The 4512-nt window shown below is 41.0% G+C and overlaps 1 protein-coding gene across 4 annotated transcripts in view; it reads left to right on the top strand.

The window, feature by feature from the left end:
* HDLBP (high density lipoprotein binding protein) overlaps positions 1 to 4512 on the top strand; it is an 89830-nt gene that overhangs the window by 1313 nt on the left and 84005 nt on the right. Inside the window, exon 1 of one of the 4 annotated variants that reach the window (XM_008578366.1) lies at positions 307 to 448. The exons of the other annotated variants lie outside the window; for them this stretch is intronic. The gene's annotated coding sequence lies outside the window, so the exon portion shown is untranslated. Of the gene's footprint in view, positions 1 to 306; positions 449 to 4512 lie in introns of those variants that run through there. 4 annotated transcript variants of the gene reach the window in all.

The raw sequence follows: 4512 nt of genomic DNA, 5'->3' as shown, positions 1-4512 counted from the left end.
CCGCCGGCCCGGGACGTCCCCTTGTCTCTGCCGCGCGGCGCAAACGCCCTTCGCACAGGAAGCCTGCCTAGGTCACCCGACTGAAAGCACACACCTCTGAGTTCTTCGGGGCTGCAGGCGTGGCGCTGGGAACCTGGGCCGTCCGACACCGTGTCGTGTCGTGTCGTGTCGTGAGGTGGTCTTCTTTTGAGAAGTGGTTGGGTGCGCAGGCCCAGCTACTGTGCCTCCTCTCCCATCCGACTCAGAAAGTGAGTGTCAGACTTGACCTGGTGTGGATACCACGGAAAGCCGAAGGAGAGATGGACTAGTGTTTGGGTTCTTCGTTAATGCTGGGTCACACGTCTGAAGGAACACGGATGAGTCTAAATCTTCAGTAACAGGATGACTTGCCCTTCGGTTCTGGGTTTTGTTTTGTGTCCTCAGGTTTATAGCTACCCTCAGTCCTCAGGTAATGACTTCACATTTGTTTGGTGTCTGCTTAAGGAGAGTCAGTCACTTTCTTAGCAGGTACCTTCCTTAAAACCCTATTAAGGTGGGATAAGACACAATAAGGATTTTGTCTGAGGCTGCTGGTAGCACCACACTACATAATAAGCTTAATGTTCATTTACAGAAGCAAACCCAGGATATTGAAACATCGGATGTAACCTAATGCTTAAGTTTATATTTTGAACCCCAGGCTAAACTCATTAAGTACGTTTGCTATTAGGATATTTGGAAGCAGTGTTTTAAAGTAGCTGGAAAGGTGTTTGGTTAAGAATGGCTATCATTTGAATTCCCAGTTCCCTGGGTCTGAAACCATCAACCTATCATGAGAGTTTTAGACTTGTAGAAAATGGAGCGTACCTCCTCAAGTCTCAGGGACAGCATTTGAAAGCCAGTTAAACAAATCACAATGGGGATTAAACTTTCTTGTTACTACTACTAGTTCTGCTCTGTGCCAGGCACTGTGTAGGGGCTTACCTCATCTTACCTTAAATCAATTTAACATCACTTGGGTAAAAGTGCAGTGAGTGTAAGGAGAACATCTCTGTGGTGCAGTTGGCCAGTGCCCCTCAGTGCCTCTACCATAGGAAGGATCCCTGTCATAGTGCCCTCTCTGGTGGGTAGGCTAACTTCTCAGTGGCTGATGGGAGAATTTCTTCTTGAATCGTTAAGTATTTTTTCTTTGGCTTTGTTGTTTTGGTCTTCCCATTTCCTCACTTTAGCTTCATAACCTCACCTCTTCAGCAGTTCAATTAAAAAATATTTATTGGAAATTGCTGCCTGCCAGGCACTGTTAAGGGTTCTGGGGGTGCAAAAGTAAAGAGGATATAGATTTTTTTTTTGCTTTTCTCAAGCAGTTTGTGGTCTAGTGTGGGAGATTCAGTAGTAAAAGAATAATTACATTACAGTGTGATGAGTGCAGTAATAGAAATATGTACAAGGTATGAAGATAGGAAATAAGAGGCAGTGATTACCTGTTGGAAAGGATTCATAAAACATATGGACCTTGAACTAGAGTTTAAAGGATGAATGAGAGTTTTTCCAGGTGGAGTTGGCAGGATGGGGTGTTCCAGACAGGAAGAGTAGGAAAGGGGACGCGTGACATTTATATCTGGTGGTATATATGGGCAAAAGGTTGAGAATTTGGTATACTTCTGACATCTTGAATGGTAGAGGGCTTGGCTGAGACCATGTGGTGAAGAGCTTCATGCCCTTCAGTCAGTCCTAAGACACTTTGACTTGGACAGGATTTCAGATGATTACACTGTGGCCACTGGGATGACTTGTGATCTTTCACTGGTCAGATAGATTCTCCATTAGTGCTTACCAACTGAAACTTAATTATATGCTGAAATTATCTAGAGGAGAGAACATGCTTTTTGGAGTACCAAGTGGTGTTTATATTTGGGATGGCCCCTTCAATGTGCATCCATCCCTTAGGCAGTTGGTCATAGGAAAGCTTTTCCCTTTTCTGTTAAGCAGTAACCAAGCTCTGGAAGAAGCATAGCACACAGCTGAGTTGAGGTCTCAGGTGCCAAGTTATGGTGGCACAAAGTCCAAGATGTATGTGAAGTTTTTTGACCAAGTAGAAAAGCAGCCAGGGAACCCCAACGAGTATAATGTGTCAGAATGCTTTTTCCCTTAAATTGTAAAACCTCACAACACTGAACACTTGGAAACCAAGAAAATAATGAAAAGAAACACATTCCTTGCATATAACATTTTAAACATTGGTTACATGTTATTTTGGGCTAAAACAGGATTTTTCCCCCCTTTTTTCGTATTTCTAAAATCGGACGCCTTTTAGAAGCGAAATCCCTAGTAGGCTGTTGTTTTACCAGGCATGCTAAAGTTCCTCGAATACCATTAAAGATGAACCCAGACAATTGTGAGACATGTTTGGGCATTGTGTCATTGTGTTTAGTCATCTTGTTGATGCTTGCTATTAATTTGGTAAAAATACATTGACCTTACTACTTTTTACTGGCATTCATATGAGTTTTTAAATTAAAAATTAATTTTATTTCTAATCAAGGTTAAATATTCATGTAATTTTAAGGGTCAAATAATTTTAGAAAGGCCTGTAAGGGAAAAGTATCAATGTTCTTCCCCCAATCATGTTCCCTCTCCTGTAGAGGACCCACTTTAGCCTCTTGGTAATAGAAATATGTACAAGGCATGAAGATAGGAAGTAGGAGGCAGTGATTACCTGTTGGAAAGTATTCATAAAGAATATGGTCCTTGAACTGGAGTTTAAAGGATGAATGAGAGTTTTTCCAGGTGGAGTTAGTCTTTACCTCCAACTCTAAAGAGTATGTTCCTTTGACTTGCTTATTTGTATCCCCTCATCCCTGTTTCATACGTTGTCTTCACCAGACTGAGAATAGATACAAAGTTTCTAACTTTCTTTCATCCCTCTGCCTTCTCTGTACAGACGGATCCATGGCTGCCCAAAGTAGGTTTATCCTTAATTTGTTTAGCTCAGTATTTCGTGTTTATATCATGACTCCATAAGTGTCATTCACAGCTAGGCTAAATTGTGTAATGGGATTACTTTTCCTTCCCTGGATAACTTTTTGTTTTTTTTAGGGTTATTATGAGTCTTGTTTGCTGTTTCCTCAGTTTTCTATATATCTGTCACTAAAAGTCAACTCCAAATTCTCTACCAGTTGTCTAAATTGCCTTCAAGAAATTTAGTCATTTTTATCTGTTAAAATTCAGTATTCTATTCATTTCATCTTGAATAAACCTCTTCCAGTGCCTCCAAACTGCTGCAGTCTTGACTGCCTGGAATCTTCCTGCAAATCTCATCACTCCTTCTTGCTTTGGAGCCTTGGTTTTCTGGAACCTGTGTCCTCCTCTGTGTTGGATTTACTCTCCCTTTTTGATGGAGCACATCCTCCATTAATGGATTGAGAAAAGATGCATGGGCAATGAAGTTTTGAGACCCTGTATGTCTGAAAGTGCTGTCTCCTGCCCTCGCACCTGAGTAAGAACTTGGACAGCATTTTGCTCCTCTGTCTTCCGATGCTGCTGTTAAAGTCTTCAGCTATTCTGATTCTTGAGCCTTTGTATGTGACTCTTTTCCTCAGCAAAGTTTGAAGGTTATTCTTTCTGTGAAATTCAAAACACCCGGAACTATGGTGTCCTTTAGAGTCTGTTTTTGTTTAATCTTGCCTACTCTTTGGGCATCTTTATTTGGGAACTCATGTTTTTTAATGCTGGGCATTTTTCTTGATTTATTGCTTTGATTTCTTTCCGTTTATTTTCTTTCTCTTTCTAGAATTCTACTGTTGGACCCTCTGGATTGGCACTCCAGTTTTCTTAGGTTTTCCATTTTCTTTTTTTTTTTTTTTTTTCCAATTGTAAATTGACAAATTATAGTTGTGTATATTAAAGAGGTATGCAATGATATCGTGATTTATGAATACAATGTGGAGTAATAAAATTAAGCTAATTAATATATCCATGACTTTTTATTATCAAATACTTATTTTTTGTAGTGAGAGCATTTGAAATTTATCTTAGTGATTTCGAAATGTACAATATATTATTATTTATTCACCACACTGTGCAATATGTCTCAAAGAAAAATCTTATTCCTCCCGTCTAATTGAGGGCTCTGTATGCTTTGATTTTCCATTTTTTTCTGAATGGTAGTCTCAAATTTATCTTCTATCCCTTCTATGGCAGAGGGCCCTGAGCCTGTGGTCATGGCTTGGTGACTGTGGCGTTCACTGCAGAGATACCTGGCTGGGCCATATCCTTAGAGCACCCCTGACAGCTTCTTTGAGTCTCTTCACATTCTCCAGAGAAATATCTTGTAGCCTCTTGCCTGGCTGCCTGTGTTCAGGGGCCAAGTGAGAGAGAGGTCTGGGATTTCAGCAGTGACCACGAAGAGCTTACTTCCATTTTCAGAATGGTTTCTCACCCCCCCCCCCCCCCCCCCCCCCCCCCCCCCCCCCCCCACCCCCAAAAAACCCCTATTTTTTTTTTTTTTTTTATAATTTTAAAAAAAAAAGGCCC

This window comes from Galeopterus variegatus, unplaced genomic scaffold (genome assembly GCF_000696425.1).
Source record: "Galeopterus variegatus unplaced genomic scaffold, G_variegatus-3.0.2 Scaffold1671, whole genome shotgun sequence".
NCBI lineage: Eukaryota > Metazoa > Chordata > Mammalia > Dermoptera > Cynocephalidae > Galeopterus > Galeopterus variegatus.
Note: the sequence above shows the minus strand (reverse complement) of the source record. Positions and strands in the feature narration are given on the sequence as shown.